This window comes from Chiloscyllium plagiosum, unplaced genomic scaffold (genome assembly GCF_037043375.1).
Source record: "Chiloscyllium plagiosum isolate Xiang-an unplaced genomic scaffold, Cpla_swu_hap1 HiC_scaffold_14, whole genome shotgun sequence".
NCBI lineage: Eukaryota > Metazoa > Chordata > Chondrichthyes > Orectolobiformes > Hemiscylliidae > Chiloscyllium > Chiloscyllium plagiosum.
The window spans coordinates 59,185,296-59,205,619 of record NW_028270152.1 but is presented as its reverse complement, the minus strand read 5'-3'; the positions used below and the strand labels follow the sequence as shown (position 1 = coordinate 59,205,619).

The 20,324-nt window shown below is 42.9% G+C and overlaps 1 protein-coding gene across 11 annotated transcripts in view; it reads left to right on the top strand.

Moving 5' to 3' along the window:
- The window catches only part of chl1b (cell adhesion molecule L1-like b), a 900,313-nt gene that overhangs the window by 232,533 nt on the left and 647,456 nt on the right, over positions 1–20,324 (top strand). The gene's annotated exons all lie outside the window — the stretch shown is intronic.

Sequence of the window (20,324 nt, the reverse complement as noted above, 5' to 3'; positions counted from 1 at the left end):
GAAAGACAACAATGAGTGTACAGTGATCCCACATTTATTTCATTTGTAGTGCTTTAGAATTAGCTGTGAGCTGAGTAAAAATGTACCACATAAGCAGGAATTCCTTTTCCTAGTACACGTTTTATTCACTGGAGGTTTTTCTATCAAAGTTTAAAAATTAGGGTATTGACCTTTAAATAGTTGAGTTTATTTTTTTCTGTGTTTCTTTGTAGGTCCTATTTTAACATTTTGAGCAATTTTTAACGTTAATTCCCAATTTTTTACATATTTCCTCTGAACTTCATCAGCTATGGCAGGGTTAAGCTTTTTCCTGATTTTTGTTCACATAAATGTCAAATTCAAAACATCCAACAATTTAGTCATCCATATTTGTATTCTAGCACAAGTAAATTTTGATTATTGATAATGGGTTCTTTTTACAGTCACAATGCAGATGCTTTTTATGAAGTGAGGGTTGACTATCAGATTGTCTTTCACACAGCTTAGGATGCAGGAATAGTCCCATGCATCAGATAGGTTTAAGTAGAAGATTGGAGTCCCAAATTCCTAATTAGCCCCCAGTGTGTACTGCAAGAGTCAACTTGCTGGCATTTATTCTGAACAAGAAGCATGTGGCCAAATGTCATCTTGGCACTGCAACAGAAATTGTAAAATGCTAGTTTAGTGTAACATTCGGAGACTGCTGTATCACCAGAGCTGTTGATCCTATTCATGAGGATGAACTCTGCTTTGCTTGTTCTGATGCTACACATAAAAGTTGCATTGTGGGTAGAATTATCCCTTCCTTGGTGTAGCATGGGCAACACCAAGAATTTTGGAAAAATCTTGTGGGAATGAAAAAAACCAGTAACTCAACATCAAGAAAATGTTTTCCACGTTTCCCGTGAAGCACTGAATCGTGACTTCAATCCAGTCGCCACCGATGCTGCGGGTTCTGCACCAGCCCCGACTTGACTGATGCCACCATGAGTCCACTTCTGGCCCACCTCACAAATACAGCCACTGCCCGGTGTCATACTGGGCCCAATCTCACCTTTGCCACTACCGCCATGAATCTGCATTGGATGCATTTGCTTCCAGGAACCCAAACTTTGTCACTGCCACACTAGCTATGAGTCAAAGCTAGAACTGCCTCAACCATGCAGAAACCTCTGGGAACCCAAACTCACCTCCACCGCCACAAGTCCCCGGTTCCAGGCCCGCTCTGGTCTGCACTTTCGGGCCCGCTCCAGTCTGCACTTCCGCGCCCGCTCCGGTGTCTGCTTCTGAGCCTGCTCCAGTCTCCACTTCTGGGCCCACTCCAGTCCACACCACTGGGCCTGCTCCAGTCTCCCCTTCTGAGCCCACTCCAGTCCATGCTTCTAGGCCTGCTCTGGTCCATGCTTCTGGGGCCATTCACCACCTGTCACTGCGACTGAGCTCTGCACAAAGAGGTATGTAGAATAAGAGTAAAAACAAGAGAAGAGGGAGAAAAATAGGAAAAAAATGAAAAGAAAAGTGGACTGTGCAGATGAGCCCAGGCTCAGAGGCCTGACTCCACCGCTATCTGCACATGTTTGTGGCCTTCTTGTTTTGTGGATGCAGTGAAAGTTGCTGAAATTTCTGGCTTTTGTGGTGGCGATTGCAATAATTCTGCCAACAATGATTTGACAATGCCACCCATCTGGCTTCAAATTGCACTCATTAGTAGATAATTTCTATGGCCTCAAGCAAAAAAAGATTATTACATTACGCTCACTAATTATCTCTTTGTCATGACACATAAATGTAATTAGATAAACATAATTATTTTCATAGAAAAAGCACATTCCATCGGGAAATTAGAAGACTGAACATTGGAGCTGCCATATTCACACATTGAACTGTAGATATGAAAGTTTGTGATGTGCATAGCTACCTTTTTTCTGGTATTCCGGGTCTGAGGGAACTGTCAGGAGGGTTTAAAAGCTGAATTCTATGCCCATGAATTAGCAAAATGGATTTGGTTGTGTAATATTTGTTTGGATAGGGTGATGTACCTCCAAGTTCACCATGGAGAAATCTCAATGACTTTCTTGAGAGGCTCCTAGACCACACTATGTGAGGGACTGATGCCACGTGAGAGCTCAGGACTTCCTCCAATAGAGTTGTGTTAGCTTTCTGACCTTCTTTAGTTTATATGGGCATTGCGTGACTAGTGCTCTCATAGTTTTGCTTCAGTGTGGATGATAGAGTTGAAGGAGAAGCAATTCCAATGTCATCAGCAAGAATCACAATCTCCTGTACCTCTCAGTCTTGACAGGGAGAAGCAACAGGTGAGGGTCCACCAGTGGGGCAGAGAAGAAGGAAGAGACCCAGGATCGAAAGACCAAACTGTCATTGTCCTGAATTCTCAAAGAGAATGCAGACACTAATTAAAGAAGCAGTAGGCCATCATCATCACTAAAATGTGTTATCTGCTGGGCCATGCCAGCTAGGCTTTAAAGAGAGCACCAGCAGCCCATGAGAATGGATGGTCCTGGCAGTGGTGAGCAATTCTGCCTCTTTTGCTGTGTGATTTTGTGAGACGGGCATTGAAGAGTTGTCAAACTTTGACTAGAATTAGAATCCCTACTGTGTGGAAACAGGCCCTTCCGCCCAACAAGTCCACAACGACCCTCTGAACAGTATCCCATCCAAACCCATTCCCTTACATTTACTCCTGACTCATGCATCTAACCTCTACATCCCTGAGTACTATGGGCAATTTAGCATGGCCAATTCACCTAACCTGCACATGTATGGATTGTGGGAGGAAACCGGAGCACCCAAAGGAAACCCATGTAGTCACGAGGAGAATGTGCAAACACCACAAAGCCCGAGGCTGGAATCGATCCCGGGTCGCTGATGCTGTGTGGTGGCAGTGCTAACCACTGAGCCACCATGTTGCCTTTGAGTTGTATTGGGTTGTATTATTAATGGGTTGTGTTAATAATGAGTTGAAGAGTGGAAGATTATATGAGCAAAGTCACTGTTAGCCATGGTAGACCAGGTGCCATGAATCTTGCTCAAAGAATGCATTTAACTGCAAATGGAAAAGTTGTGCTTATTTATTCCTGACAGTGAATATTTTGTGGTCATTCATTTTGAGGCGTAATTGAATTTGCACATTGTGATTTATCCACTGTTGCTCTCGTAATTAAGTTGAAATGGTTTATTCAATTTCAATTTCATCTATGCCTCAAATCTTTTAATGCACTTTCTTTCCAAATGCTTATCCAGTTCCCTTCTTAATGACATTATTGCCTGTATGTTCAACTATATCTATTGTGATATATACTGTGTTCTGCAAACTCTACATGAAAAGAAAGGTTGTATATTTTCCATGTTTTCCATTATTGTGATAATCCCTTTATTACTGATTCACTGATGAGTAGAACTGGGTTTTACTTAAGAAACTCTCTTAACATTTCCTCACTTTGAAACCATCTATCAGGTTCTCCATTAATTTTTTCTGTATTGAGCATTTTTTACATATCAATGTTTAATTTGAAGGAAGAAAGGACTTGTAACTATCAAGCACTTGCTGTTGTCTCAGAATGTTCAAATGGACTCTCAGTCAATAAAATACTTTTGGAATCAGTATTCGGCAGTACCTAGAAAGTGTTAATTGGAGGAGTTATTGGGCAAATCCAGATTTGACATGTGAGAGTTGTTTGAAGACCTGTTGGTCAGAGTCCAGGTCCGTAATGTTCCAGTTAAGGACAAGAATGGCAAAGTAAGAGCCCTTTGGATAACAAGGGGGGTTGTGAATTTAGTCAAAAGGAGAAAAGAAGCATATTTAAGGTTGGGGAAGCTAATATTGGATAGGGCCTGTGAGGTATATAAAGAAAGCATGGAAGAACTTAAGCAGGGAACTAGGAGAGCAAGAGAGCATGAAATGACTATGACAAGTAGGGTTAAAGAGAATCCCAAGGCATTCTACACATAGATAAAAAAAATAGCATAACAAGACAAGATAGGATCACTCAAGGATAAAAGAGGGAACTTGTGCTTGGAGGCAGAGGATGTGAGCAAGATCCTAAATGAGTATTTCACATTGGTATTCATTCAAGAGAAAGATATGAAGGATAGTGAGATTCATGTGGAGCATGCAAATATGCTAAGGCATTGTGAACTCAAGAAAGAAGTGGTGTCAAGCCTCTTGAAGAACATTAAGGTGCATGAGTCCCCAGTGCCCCATAGTATCTGCCTAAGGTTATTGAGAGAGGCAAGAGAGGAGATTGCTGGGGCCTTGACCAATATCTTTACATTCTCACTAGCCACTGGAGAGATCCTGGAGGACTGATGAATAGCTAATGTTGTTCCTCTATTCAAAAAGGAAAATAGGGATAATGCCCATAGTCTCTCAATGGTGGTTGGGAAACTATCGAGAGAATTTTTAAGGATAGGGTTTAGGGGCATCTGGGAAAGTATGGCTTTATTAAGCACAATTAGCATGGCTTTGTGCGGGGGCAGGTCTTATCTTATTAAATTGATTGAATCGATTTGGGGATGTGACAAAGGTGATCAATGAGGGTAGAGCAGTGGATGTTGCCTACATGGATTTTAGGAGGGTTTTGACAGGGTCTCTCAAGGTGGGCTCATCCAGAAGATCACAATGCATGGGATCAATAGCGACTTGGCGGCTTGGATTCAGAATTGGCTTGCCCTTAGAAAGCAGAGGATAGTGGTGGAAGGGTGTTTTTCAGGCAGTCCATTACTAGAGGTGTTCTGTCGGAATCCATACTTAGAAATCTGCTTATATATATAATATATAGTTGGGTGAAAATGTAGATGATTGGGTTAGTAAGTTTGCAGAAGACATAAAGGTTGTGGATAGTGTAGACAATTATCAAAGGATAGAGTGGAATTGCAGATGTGGGTGGAGAAATGGCAGTTGGAACTTAATCAGGATAGTGTGTGGCGCTATACTTTGGGAGACCAAATGTTAAGGAAACGTATACAGTTAATGGCGGGATGTTGAATAGCATTGATGCTGAAAGGGATCTTGGGGATCAAGTTCATACCTCTCTGAAAGTGGTCACAGAAGTAGATAGGGTGGTAAAGAAAGCACATGGAATGCTTCCCTTTATTAATTGGGGAATTGAGTACAAGGCCTTTTACCTGCCCTTGATCTCTTCATATCCAACTGCCGCCGTGACATTGACCGCCTCAACCTGTCTACCCCTCTCACCCACTCCAACCTCTCACCCTCACAACATGCAGCCCTCCACTCCCTCCGCTCCAACCTCAACCTCACCATCAAACCGGCAGACCATCCATAGCCTCATCACCTCAGGGGATCTCCCATCCACTGCCTCCAACCTCATAGTCCCACAACCCCGCACCGCCCGTTTCTACCTCCTACCCAAAATCCACAAACCTGACTGCCCCGGCCGACCCATTGTCTCAGCCGGCTCCTGCCCCACAGAACTCATCTCTGCATACCTCGACACTGTCCTGTCCCCCTTAGTCCAAGAACTCCCCACCTACATTCGGGACACCACCCACGCCCTCCACCTCCTCCATGATTTTCGCTTCCCCGGACCCCAACGCCTTATTTTCACAATGGACATCCAGTCCCTATACACTTCCACCCCCATCACGAAGGCCTCCAAGCCCTCCACTTCTTCCTCTCCCGCCATACCAACCAGTATCCTTCCACTGACACCCTCCTTTGATTGACTGAACTGGTCCTCACTCTTAACAAAAACTCCTTCCAATCCTCCCACTTCCTCCAAACCAAAGGAGTAGCCATGGGCACCCACATGGGCCCCAGCGATGCCTGCCTCTTCATCGGATATGTGGAACAGTCCATCTTCCGCAGCTACACTGGCACCACCCCCCCCACCTTTTCCTCTGCTTATATATCCCGAAAGTTTTCCCAAAGAATTCAGTTCATTAAGGTCCCAAAACCTTGTTTTCAACCCAACACCCATAACTATACCACTCATTTAATAAATTGCTCCTAATTGCTCTTCTAGTTCACCTGCAGAAACTTTCCTCCATTCAATGCACCATACATACTCATGTAATAGTTAATCTTTTGACTACTTATTAGGGTTAAATTTATCAACTACCACATGGATACCATTTTGAGGGGCTGAAATTCATGCCCATCACCCACTCCAACCTCTCACCCTCCGCTCCAACCCCAACCTCACCATCAAACCGGCAGACGAGGGAGGCGCAGTGGTATTTGGCGCACAGATCTTTACACCACTGAAACTAGACGCCAACTCGCGGACACCTCCTCCTACTACCCCCTTGACCATGACCCCACCTCCCACCACCAAACCATCATCTCCCAGACCATCCATAGCCTCATCACCTCAGGGGATCTCCCACCCACCGCCTCCAACCTCATAGTCCCACAACCCCGCACCGCCCGTTTCTACCTCCTGCCCAAAATCCACAAACCTGACTGCCCCAACCGACCCATTGTCTCAGCCGGCTCCTGCCCCACCGAACTCATCTCTGCATACTCGACACTGTCCTGTCCCCCTTAGTCCAAGAACTCCCCACCTACATTCGGGACACCACCCACGCCCTCCACCTCCTCCATGATTTTCGCTTCCCCGGACCCCAACGCCTTATTTTCACAATGGACATCCAGTCCCTATACACTTCCATCCCCCATCACGAAGGCCTTCAAGCCTCTCCCGCCATACCAACCAGTACCCTTCCACTGACACCCTCCTTTGACTGACTGAACTGGTCCTCACTCTTAACAACAACTCCTTCCAATCCTCCCACTTCCTCCAAACTAAAGGAGTAGCCATGGGCACCCACATGGGCCCCAGCTATGCCTGCCTCTTCATCGGATATGTGGAACAGTCCATCTTCCGCAGCTACACTGGCACCCCACCCCCCCCCACCTTTTCCTCCGCTACATCGAGGATTGTATTGACGCTACCTCGTGCTCCCACGAGGAGGTTGAACAGTTCATCCACTTTACTAACACCTTCCACCCCGACCTCAAATTTACCTGGACCATCTCAGGCTCCTCCCTCCCCTTCCTAGACCTCTCCATTTCTATCTCGGGCGACCGACTCAACACAGACATTTACTACAAACCGACCGACTCCCATAACTACCTAGATTATACCTCCTCCCACCCTACCCCCTGTAAATATGCCATCCCATATTCCCAATTCCTCGGCCTCCGCCGCATCTGCTCCCAGGAGGACCAATTCCACGACCGAACAACTCAAATGGCCTCCTTCTTCAAAGACCGCAATTTCCCCTCCGACGTGGTCGATGATGCTCTCCACCACATCTCCTCCACTTCCCGCACCTCCGCCCTTGAACCCCGCCCCCTCCAACTCCCACCAGGACAGAACCCCACTGGTCCTCACCTTCCACCCCACCAACCTCCAGATACATCGTATCATCCTCCGTCATTTCCGCCACCTCCAGACCCCACCACCAGGGATATATTTCCCTCCCCACTCCTATCAGCATTCAGGAGAGACAACTCCCTCCGCGACTCCCTCTTCAGGTCCACACCCCCACCAACCCAACCTCCACTCCCGGCACCTTCCCCTGCAACCGCAAGAAGTACAAAACTTGTGCCCATACCTCCCCCCTCACCTCCCTCCAACGCCCCAATGGACCCTTCCATATCCGTCACAAATTCACCTGCACTTCCACACACATCATTTACTGTATCCGCTGCACCCGATGTGGTCTCCTCTACACTGGGGAGACAGGTCGCCTACTTGTGGAACGTTTCAGGGAACACCTCTGGGACACCCGCACCAACCAACCCAACTGCCCAGTGGCTGAACACTTGAATTCCCCCTCCCACTCCGCCAAAGACATGCAGATCCTTGGCCTCCTCCATCGCCAGACCCTGGCCACACGATGCCTGGAGGAAGAGCGCCTCATCTTCCGCCTAGGAACCCTCCAACCACACGGGATGAATGTAGATTTCTCCAGCTTCCTCATTTCCCCTCCCCCCACCTTATCTCAGTCCCAACCCTTGGATTCAGCACTGCCCTCTTGACCTGCAATTGTCTTCCCGACCTCTCTGCCCCCACCCCCTCTCCGGCCTATCACCCTCACCTCCTTCCACCTATTGTATTCCCAGTGCCCCTCCCCCAAATTCCCTCCCCCCCCACCTTTTATCTCAGCCCACTTGGCACACCAGCCTCATTCCTGAAGAAGGGCTTATGCCCGAAACGTCGATTCTCCTGCTCCTCGGATGCTGCCTGGCCTGCTGTGTTTTTCCAGCACCACATTTTTCAACTCTGGTACTCCAGCATCTGCAGTCCTCACTTTCTCCGAACTGAGTACAAGAGTCAGGATGTCATGTTGCAACTTTATAAGATATGCCACATTTGCATTTAATTCTGTTTGCTACATTATAGGAAGAATGCGGAGTGTTTGGAGAGGGTGTAGAAGGGGTTACCAGGATGCTGCCTGGATTAGAGGGTATGAGCAAACAACATGAGACTGGAACAATTGTGTTTTCTGTAGAACAGTAGCTGACAGGAGACTTGATAGGATGCCTGTTTAATGGAAAAAGGCCACTCCAACAATGCTGCATTCATTCACTGCACTGAAATAGGTAGAAATGTTTGAATGTGGCCTTAACTCACCTCCTCCCAACCAAATGTAGGAGTCCCAACACTGAACTAATTGGTAAATTCTGTTCTGTATCTATCTCTAATGTGCTTCTAATGGAGCACAGTACAATCCAGAATCTCACTAAGTTTGCTTCTTTCAATCACCATTTTACTTCTAATTTAAGATAGCAACAGCTTTGATCCAAGATCTCTGTTCATCCATCTTTTTGAAATTCTGACAACTGGACTTTCCCCAGTGGACTATCCAGAATCTCAGTTACAACAGAAAAGAGCAAGTGTCAGGGAAGGACCCAATACTGGGTTCCCTAACCCCAGAAATAGAAATTTTCCAACTGGTTTGTCATCTGCTTATAACTGACCATGAGGAAAGGCCTCAGCGCTCACTCAGTTTCCATGCCTTCCCAACATAATCCTGTCAACCCTAGGTGGGTCAGTTTTGGTGGGAATAACTCCCAAAATTACTAAAGGAGGAGAATGCTTGTTTGTGTTTGTGATCCATTGTGTCCAACATACCTGCCTTCTACATTGCCTGGACCTATAATTTGGGATCTTTGCAAATTGTTTTCAGCAAATTTGTTTGGAATAGTTCAGGAGACTTCTGCCAAGTTTATCTGTACTTGGATGGTGCAGTGAACGCCTGCTATAACCTGGCAGAGTTTTGCATATTGGCAGTGGTGGGCTCCTTCTCTTGAGCGGAGATATCAGCAAGAGTAAAGATTATGTTATAAGTTCTAGCAGGGCAATATTACTTGGACTATGTCTTTATTCCAACTGGTTTTAAGATGTCTGCCTTCATGAGTGTGCTTCATGGCAAAGACAAGTCAGAAAGGACATTTGTACATGATTGCATTTCAATCCAAGCTTTCATATTTAATAATCGCAACCTAAAAAAGGGGAAGGGTGGTTTTGGTTTGAAGTGCTTCTTTTGTGAACAAGTATGCATAGCTTGTTGTACTTTACTTCTTTTGGACAATTCATCTTTCCACAATGTTCACAAAGTATGGATTGTGTGTCAGTTAACCCATACAGTGTTTGGGACATGTGCTACTTTACCCTGTTGACTTGTTTTTGGAATGGTTTTCTTTTGCAAACACATCACTTTCCTCACCTTTCCAATTGCCCCGTTTCAGTTTTTTCACTTTGTCTTGTAAAGACAGAGTAAATACTTCCACAATTCAAGTACAAGATGACTCCTTCATCTGTAAATGGCTCTGTATTTCTTCAACTAATTACTTAATTCTTTGTGCTTAGAAAAAGACATGCTGTTCCTATTTTTATTAACCTATTTATGTTTTCTTTCATGAGCCTATTGTCTTCTTTTGGAACTTGTGTAACAAAATGTTTTTTTTAAATCTGCCATTTTTATATTCATCTTTTATGATTATATTTTTATTCTATGCTATACCTCATTAATCTCATGCTTGAGTATACCTCACCAGTGATCTACTGTTGAGTGTGTCATTCCTTCAATGATTAATCTGCATCAGCCCCACTTTTATGCCATTTAATTAGGCTAATTGGTAGTCCAAAGGTTGTTGGGTTCATTTATTTTCAGTGCAAACCTAATTAGGTTGTGGTCATTATTTCTGAAATGTTCTTGCTTCAAGTAATTTGCATGTCCTGCTTAATTATCCAGACCAAGATGAGGCAGAGCAGCCTTTCTTGTTGTACATAAAACATAATGATTAAGGAAGGTAGGATAATCAAATTGCCCAATGATTACAACTTCATCAGTAACCTTTCCTCCATCTAACATGGCATGTATTCTGATCCATATGTTCACAGACCCTGGTGTTCTCAATATTCTTCCTTCCTTTTCTACATATTTCCAGTGTTAAAATATTAAAAACTGCTAAAGCAATAACTTAAAAAAAAACACTTTCACATTGTTCATTACCTCAAGGTGCTTCATGGAAATATTATACAAAATTTGACACCAGTCCACATAAGGGAGATCAGGAAGTGGAAGAGGTTGGTTGAAAGGAATGTTCTGAATAAGAGAGTGCAAAATGGCTTGAGGAAAGATTTCTGACCTGAGGTTGCAATCATCTGAATATCTGGTCACCAGTAGTGGAGCAATAAAGATTGGAAGTGCACAAGAGCCCAGAATCAGAGAGCTGAAGACTTCAGAAGTGGAGACGCAAGGCCCTAAGCAGATTTTAAAAGATGGATGAGAATTTTAAAATCAAAGTGTTGCCAGAGTGGAAGCAAGCACAGAGGTGGTGTATGGACAGCACTTTGTGCAAACTGAGATATGAGTATCAGAGCTATAAGGGAGGTCATCTCGACAGAATGAGAAATGGAAGATCAACCGTTAGCTTTAGAGCAGACTAGTTTAATGGTAATGCAGACGTGGATAACGGAACCAGCAGCAAACAAGTTGGAGTAGAGGCAATGACAGAAAGGTGTACTGTTAGTGAAATGAAAAGTGAATTTGGTGATATAATGTTGAATTTGCAATGGTCTGATGCAGTTTTGATTAAGGTTGAAGAAGTTCTGTTATTCTCATTAGTTGTTTCTAGCTCCCTCACTATATGTGCAAATGTGGAAAGCTCCTAAATAAACAGTGAACTCCAGACTAAATCACATTCCTCAGTTTTCTATTGCAAAGAACATATCTTTAGAAATAAGAGCAGGAATAGCTGATACAGGTTTCATGCTTGCTCTGTCATGCATTATGTCTAAGAGTTATTTGAACCTAGACTGATGATCCTTAATCAAAGGAATTCATTTGTGAATCTTTTCTAAAGTGTAATCAGATCCACTTATGAGTAAAGAGACCGAAATTAACTTCTGTATTCCAGTTGTGATCTCACAAATGCCAGACACAGTTGTAGTAAGACTGTGCTTTTCTGTTGCACTTATCTTGCATTAAAGGCTACTTTTCCATATGGCTTTCTAATAATTTGCTGCACCTGAATGCTAACCTTTTATGTTGCCTGCACAAAGACGTCCAGATCCTTTGACACTGCTGCATTTCACAGTCCCTCTCCATTCAATAATAATTTCCTTTTCAATTTTTCCTGTGGAATACAGTCTCCAACATTATACCCCAGCCAGCAAATGTTTGCCCATGGACTTATTCTATCTGTATCCTTTTACAGTCTTTTTGGGTGCAACTTTGTGTGTATATACAGATAGGTCATCCTGGTTTCCCACTCCTCTCCAATTGAGAGGTGATGGGAATATCTTGCCAGGTCCAACTCACCCTAATTTTTTCCCATCTCAGCATCTCTCTTGTCTCCTCCTTCCCCCCCTCCCCCACAAACGTCCTCCCAACCCCCCACTGATTGTCCTCCTAATTACTTGTCTTCCGACACATCTTCATATCCTCAAATAATTATTTAAATGAAGAGACCACAGAATGCTGTGGTACAAAAGGAATTTTGTTCAGGTAAAAGTTCATGCACCAAAGTTAATAAGACAGTTGCAGCAAATGATTTAGAAGGATATTCGTCTTTATTGCGAAGAGTGTGGGGGCACAAAAGCATGCAAGTCTCACTATAGCTGTAAAAAGACTACACCTACAGTGTTCATAAGACCACACCTACAGTGCTTTGTATCAATACCAGCTTTTGGCTATAGATCACACTGTCTTTTTCAATGAGGTCATTAAAAGAGATTACACAATTGAATTCCCAGTACAGATCACTGCAGCACTCAACTAGTTACAGCCTGACATCCTGAAAATGACCTGTTTATCCAGACTCAAATTTCTATTAGTTAGTCAGGCCTGTACTCACGCAAATATATTAACCTCAGCAACATGGGTTCTATATGTTAAAAGCAAAATACAGTGGTTTCCAGAAATCTGAAGGAAAACCAGAATGGGCAGGAAAATTTTTTAGCAGTCCTTGTGACATCTGTAGGGTGAGAAGAGTTAATGTTTCATTTTGGATTCAGTGCTTCTAAATTGGGTTTAAATTGGGTTTAAGCTGTTGAAAGGATGTAGATGATTTTAAAAAGGGATGATTTGGATGGAGTAGAGGACAGGACAAGATAAATCTCAAGAGATGTCATGGATTAATCGCAAGGGGAATATGGAAAATGGGTAGCAGTAAAAGGTCAAATCATTTTTCCAGAATTAATGTCAATACAAAAATATTGCCCAGCACTGTCTGAAGCAGGAAACCCCCCCACAAAAAAGCGAGATTTAAACAGGCACAAGGCAGAAAATAAAAGAACCAAATGGGGGCATAGTTTGCAGTGCAAAGTTGATAAACTCAATCTTATGTTGAAGATTGTAAAATATCATTCAGAAAATGATGTGCATCCGAATGCTTTCCAATTGAATTTAACACCTTGCTCTCACTCATATTTCTGTTCTCAACCTCTTGGTGTGTTCCAATGAAGCTCAATACAGTGTAGCTGTTGTATTTTCTTTTGGGGGGGAGGGGAGGGGCAGTGTATACTGCTTTCACCAGTGACTTACTTCCCTTGCCATTTCTTATTTCCAGCCTATATTTGAACCAGATTGATTTCAATATTTGATTTTCTGAACCAAGACAATGTTTCACTTTGTGTAATTTCATCCTTTCTCTGCAAACATGTCCCACCTCCTTTTAATTTCTGTCTTTCTTCCAAAATGCTCTAGAATCTTTCAGTCATATTCTGATGAAGGGCTTATGCTCGAAACATCAATTCTCCTGCTTCTCGGATGCTGCCTGACCTGCTGTGCTTTTCCAATGCCACACTTTTCAACTCTGATCTCCAGCATCTGCAGTCCTCACTTTCTCCTCGTACTTTATCCAGGGTCAACAAAGTTAAGTATTTGTGTCATTTTCTTTTGTTCTGTTTCCTTTCTCCCTGATAGCAAAATGAATGAGCATTAGGAAATAGCATACAATGGGGTTTCCCATGCCACTCAAATATGAAAGTTTGAAATATGTCAGAGTATAGTCTGGAAATCAAATCAATCCAGTCAATCAAAGGTTAATGGAAAAATGTCAGGATTTTTTTCCCCTTTATCCCAATGTTGTGTTCATAGGTTTTCTTGTTGAGTTTTATTTTGTTTTCCCTATTATTTTATGTTCTACATAGGTTGAATTCACATTTCGGAGTGTTTACAATTCGATTTACTTGAAGCTCTCATTTGACTTTGTTTTTTGTCATGGCTTCTCCTCTTTGGGTGGCTTATGAACAAGTTGTAAAAGATTGTCCACACCCATAAGCTACTGAAAAAAGGAGATTTGTATTATGATGTTGAAGAGATGGCAAAGGGTGATTGAAGATGCCTGCTATTCATGTGTGTTGCCAGGAAACCACAAAGGCTGACAAATAGACAGAAGGACTGCCTTCAGATTTCAGTTTGTACTGTCTAATCACTTAAAGGTGGTAAATAGAAACAAATGCAAGAGGATCTAAAGTTTAAAGTTAAAGCAGTAATGTGTGAGGGCAATCTTGACTTCAATTAAGCTGCTAATTGTAGAATATCTTTTGCTTTGCCAAAATTACGTTTGTAAATTGCAATATAAATGTTCAGTCTTTAAGTGCTACCTGGGCACGGTACGAAGTTTACTGCTGACAAGTTAGTTTAGCTTCTCAAACATTCTCTTTCCCTCCAAAATGATACAGAGAATTTCACAATGAGTTAGAGCTTTATATTAAGGCTTCTACATTTGAGTTTTAAATTCCAGGCCATGAATTTAATGTTCAGGTAGTTATTGGTGGGTAGCCTTTTCAGAATGTGGTACATGGTCTCAGCAATGTTACTGGGACTTTGCTGTATATTCCTGTTGAATTTGACAACTTTCAGTTCAGGTGAGGTTGGCAATTCAACTGTCTGAGTTCATTTCAACTGTTCCATCTTATTCCAAAATTTAGGTTTGTGAATTAGATAAGATTTTAAAATTAAAGTCCATATTTTATATCAACATGGCAGCACAATTAGATGTTAAACCCTTAATTTATTTTAGTATATTGCAGCAGTTAATGGCGATTGGGGGATAATAGTGAAAAATAGATAATTACATGAGGCTCTTGTGGTTAGGAAGAGAGAAATCAACATAACGAAAGATCCAGACAATTTGCCAATGCAGAGCTGACCATTTAACAACCAGAATGCTTGCATATAAACTTACCAATTAGTACAAATGCTTATCCATGTTTCATGCAACAATTAGTCTTTGTTTTGCTGTGGGGTACTGCCTTTCTTCTTTTTTTTATTTTTGGTTTGTTTCTTTGATATCAGTTTTTTTGCTAGAGGGTCTCTGACCATTTTAGTTTTCTGTGGTACTCACTCCATTGTGTTTTCTCTCTCCTTTTATTTTTGATTTTGCATTTACTCTTTGACTTCTGATGGATGTCAGTGGCTGGAGGTTAGGGAAGCAATCCAGACAAAACTGCAGAGGATTCTGGTCATGGTTCGGCGGGATTCTAGCGAAGGTGTAGTGAAGCAATGGAAAACAATGTAAAGAGGATGGCTTAATGTATTTTTGCTATATGTCTGATCTTCCAGTCTGTACATATACTCTTCATCTTCATTCTGCAAGCTGCTTTCCCAGGGTGGACAAATAGTGGTCTTCTCCTTTTGTTCTGTGCTTTGAAGCAAATTCCATGCTACAGTCCAACTTTTTCTGATTACCTGTTCTACTTCCTGTTCCTTTTGTCCCTCAAAATTTTAAGAATATTACAAGTTCTCTGGGAATGCAGCAACAATTTCTAGCTCTGAGGCCAGTTCTGACTATCCCCAATACTTAAACCTTCTTCTGTACTTGGAAGTATTTTGTTACATTTTCTTAAAATAATGCCTTGGCGTGGTCAAAATTCAGTCATATATGAGTCTCTAAACATAATGCAAGGGAATAAAAGAACCTTTTGAATTACTTTGTGCTGTAGAATGCCAATGCATGTGGTTGATTATTGTCCAATGTATGTAACTTCTAATGCTATTGATTTTAGATTCATTCTCCATTTTCAAAAGAATTTCCATAGACGTCATTGGTTAATTAAACTTCCCTTTGTATATCTTTCCCAGGGCTGATATACACAAAAGGTTTCTTTGAAGAGTATTTGGCAATTATATTCAGCATATCCATGAAGTCACCTCCTAACTTCCCTTTTTATGATTCTTGTGGTAGGCTGCACAATTGAGAAAATTCTTGACCGATGCTGTGACTTCTATCTTTCTGGTCAATGTTGGTTAAGACCTACAGATACATTATTGGATTACTGACAGTAACACAGCAAATGAATAAGGGAAGCAGCCCTTTTTACCTACTGAGAGAAGCTATATATTTGATGGGATTCTGTGCATGATATATATGGATGTACCCTATGTCCTTTTACACAAAGTCATGCATGTGATCCTTCTATTACCTTGTATTATGTTTGTGGTTAAATTAGGATTTTTGTGATTAAAAGCAGAATTATCAATAGTTATATGAAAATGTCAGAAATTTCTTCGCTGCGGTGGCTCAGTGGTTCACACTGCTACCTCACAGAGCCAGGGACCCGCATTCGATTCCAGCCTTGGGCAACTGTGTGTGTGTGGAGTTTGCACATTGGCTAGGTGAGTTGGCCATAGGAAATGCAGGGTTACAGGGATAAGAGTTGGTGTGCACTCAATCAGCCAAATAGCCTGCTTCCACACTGTAGGCATTCCATAATAGGCAATGGCAAGTAGGTTGGTTTCATGTTAGTTTGAGTGCAATGGCAGGAGTAACTTTGCACCCAGTGTGGTCTCCTCTACATTGGGGAGACAGGATGTCTTCTTGTGGATCGTTTCAGAGAATATCTCTGGGACACCCACACCCACCAACCCCACTGCCCCGTGGGCTGAACACATCAACTCCCCCACCCACTCCGTTAAGGACATGCAGGTCCTGGGCCTCCTCCACTGCTAAACAGTTACCACCCAACACCTGGAGGAGGAATGCCTCATATTCCGCCTTGGGACCCTGCAACTACACGGGATAAATGTGGATTTCAACCACTTCCTCATTTCCCCTCCCCCCACATTATCCCAGTCCTAAGCCTCCAACTCGGCACTGCCTTCCTGAATGTCCATCACTTCCTCCTCTGACCTATCACCTTCTCCCTCACCTTCATCCACCTATCGCTTTCCCAGCTACCACCCTCAATCCCACCCCCCTCCCATTTTTCTCTCAGCCCGACCCACAAGCCTCATTCCTGATGAAGAGCTTATGCCCAAAATGTCGATTCTCCCGCTCCTTGGATGCTGCCTGACCAGCTGTGCCTTTCCAGCACCACAGTCTCGTCTCTGATCTCCAGCATCTACAGTTGTCACTTTCTCCTCGGAGTAACTTTCCTTCAGACACAGATAGAACAGCTGAGTGTGATGTTAAGGATGACTAGCCTCTCTAGCCTAATGCTGTAGCTGCAGCTATAACAACAATTGATAACACAGTGAAGAGAAGTAAACATATATTGGGAAATCTGATCATTCATTTGAAGTTTCACCCATGATACCCACGTGCCCTGAAGTCTTCCTTTTCCTTTTTCTTCCACACAATTTGTCTGCTGAACAGAGTTCCACTGTTGGGAGCCTCCCCAGTTAGAGTATGTTGGCCTTGGAAGTTGGAAAGGGTGACCCGGGGGCATTTGAGACCAGAGTTCCAGCCGTACTGTGAGTGGAAATGCTCATCCTTTTTGACTTGAACTTTCACCAGGTTGAGGGTCGCGGGAAGAGTGGAAGTGGAAGGGCCAGGCACGCCAGCAATTTTCTGAGAGGAGACTTCCTAGGCCTATGTGTGATTCCTCCCTCCATCTGAATGCTGTCTGGCACATTCCTATGAAGACGCGGCACCTGAAATCTGGCCAAAGTCCCTTGCTCCCCCTGCTAACTTGCCATTAGTGCTGAGCACCAATAGCTACAGGGCTGGTATTCTGATCTGTGCATATATCTGGTAGATGCTGAGTGTGCTGGGCCTACCCATGGAAGCAGACTGATGCACACATGCCAGTGTCAGCATGGTATCAATGGCATTGGTACACTCCTTCATTCTTTTGGTACAGTTTCCTGAGTGTCTCCAACAAATCTGCCCCTGTGTCAGCTTGTGTACTTTGATTCATTGAAATGTCCCACACAAAAGGGTCCTCACCTTCCTGGTGTTAAGCGGGTACCGCATCTCTGGCAATCTCCTGGGTGGTGGTGACCTGGGCACTTCTTCCTCAGCCAGCTGCGGATACATGGCAACGATGTGCTCACCAGACTGTGCTGCTGAACCTACTGTGGCTACTGCAGCCACCAAGGTGTCAGTATCTGAGATGGTGGAGGGTGCAGGAGAAAGCTTTGCCAGTACTTCCTCTGAGAGATCTGTGATTTCCTCATCAGAAATGGAAGAGATGGTGTTGGCTGAAGTGGAATTTCTCTTTGGGGCAGAGACTGTGTGGATGCTACTGGTCACTGAGCAGGATAAGAGAGGTAATGAGTTGTGAAATAGTGGTAGACGTTTGTTGAGAATACATTCACAATAGTGACAGTGGAAGAGTAGTGCGGCAGTTGACAATGAATCCTGAGATTATGGAGACATAGAGGTCTTGATAGCCCCACATGATCAGTCTCTATCCTCTCCCATGAATTCAAGATTCTCTCAAGTAGGGAATAAGAAGACCATTAATGGACAGCCCTCTTATCTTATTCCTCTCTGCCATATTATGGGTTGGTTCTTCCTCCATTGAGCTAAAGGGAGTGATTGAGTGAGATGAATGTAGCTGGCACAGTTTTTAGCATGGTGCAAGTGAGGAAAGGTGCTGAGGTGTCCCAAATGAGTGAGTAAACAATGCAAAGGGCAGGAAGACAGAGATGTTCAGGGGGAGTGGGAGGGTGAGAGCCATTCAATGAAAATGATGCATGAAACAGTAAGACGGGTTGCGAATTCACCTCAGTGGGAGGTGGGTGAAGCTGCAGAGTTAGAATGAGCATGAGGTAGCAGTGAGAAGACAATGTGACTTAAATTTGTGGACCACAGATGATCATTAAACCTTATTGCAGCATTGCTGGGTGTTCTTCCAGTCAGTGGCACTGATCCAGATGGCAACTTCAGTCTAGGCTTCAGAGTCTGGTGGCATGGGCTCCTCGCGAGATTCTGCGCAAGGACGATGACCCTCCTCTACACCACCCCATCCAACAAATGCTCCAGATCCCTGTCAGCAAATCGGGTGCCAACCTATCTCTGTTGGCCACCTTGAGGACAATCCTTTCCACACTGGGGCTATGAAAGGCGTTTTCTCACTTTCAGCATTCTACATGGTGTATGGGAGAACATTAAATCTGTCAGCAATCCAGTAGATCCTACTAGTGGAAAGCGCTCCCACTGTTTTTGAGAGCGGTGCACTGGAGGCGGAGTGCATTGGTAATGAGGTGAGCAGCATAAAGCTTCTTGAGAAAACTCAATTGCTGCTCACAGAAAGCAGTCCTCCATGAATCTCCCTAGAATTGACACTTCGCTAATTTTGGGGAAAGTTCAGTCCATACTGCTAATTTCAATTTCATATTTATCTTGTCATTGTTTGAAAATGGTCAATTTGCATTCATACATACAGTGTTGCCAATCTCTCACCAAGACTGAAATGGTTTCAAGTCCTCTTTTGTGTTCTGGTTCATCATCCTGGATTTTTTTAAAGGTAAAAACCACAGAATTATTTCAAGTCTAGCTATTTGTCAAAACTACCGTCATGAGTGAAAATGATTTGATAAACGGGTAAAAAATAATTTCAAGGATAAAAAGAAACAAATATGTAACATGCAGCCAATCCTAAAACTCAATATTTTCAGAGCATCAGATAAACTGTGAGTACAATATTAAGTCATATGGCAAAACATTTCCTACCATGTAATTTCTGTTGAATTTTCTTATAGACATAGAATAAAGTGGGTGCTTCTTATCCTTTGAAATATAGTGTGTATACTTCAAAGCAAATATTTACAAGGAAGGGTTTAAATGCATTAGATGGGTTGCATTGTTGGACAAATTGGTTTAACAAACTGTATTCATGAAAAAATTGTATTACCACTACTAAATATAGCACGGCAATTTTCTCAATAAAAAAGATATGCCATGCTCCCTACTAGCCCAATAAGTTTTGTCATGCACTAGGCCAGACTACTTAACACATTAAGCAGGTAGCAGGAGACCTAACTTTCCAGTTTGTTTCGGTCAGTATACAGTGAAAATTACCCATAGTAAGATAGCTAGATTGACTACTAGATTTTAAAACAAACGAAAAATGTATTCACAAAATTACACAACGAAACACAAAGAACAGAATAAAGAACCCTTACAGAACTCAACCTATCCAGCTAGACTTAATTGTGCTGTTCCGAATACATACAACAGTCCCAATAAGCAAACTTCCTTTAAAAATCAGTATAAATGCAGCAAGTGCTTATAGGTTGAAGTTGAAGGGCAGAAAAGAGAGAGAGTTTTCATACAGCTCCCTGTTGAACTTCCCAGTTTATGGATGAACTAAAACTGCTCAGCCCAGCTCAGCTAAAGAACTGACCACTCCCTTCTCTTTATACAGGCTACTTCTAAAGCATGACCACTTTGGCCTGAAGTCTCATCTGTTATAAACAAAACAAAAGACTTCTCAAAATCCTTTTCATCTTGTACCAAACCAGACTGATCGGAGCCCAGCCTGGTTTATTGCCCCTCTTTAAAAAAAAAATCAAGGACAGAGTCTCCTTAAGCCAAGGAACAGCTTTTAGAAAAACAAAAAGGACTAACTTTGTGACAGCTTTGATAGTGACCATGCCACCATGTCCAAGAA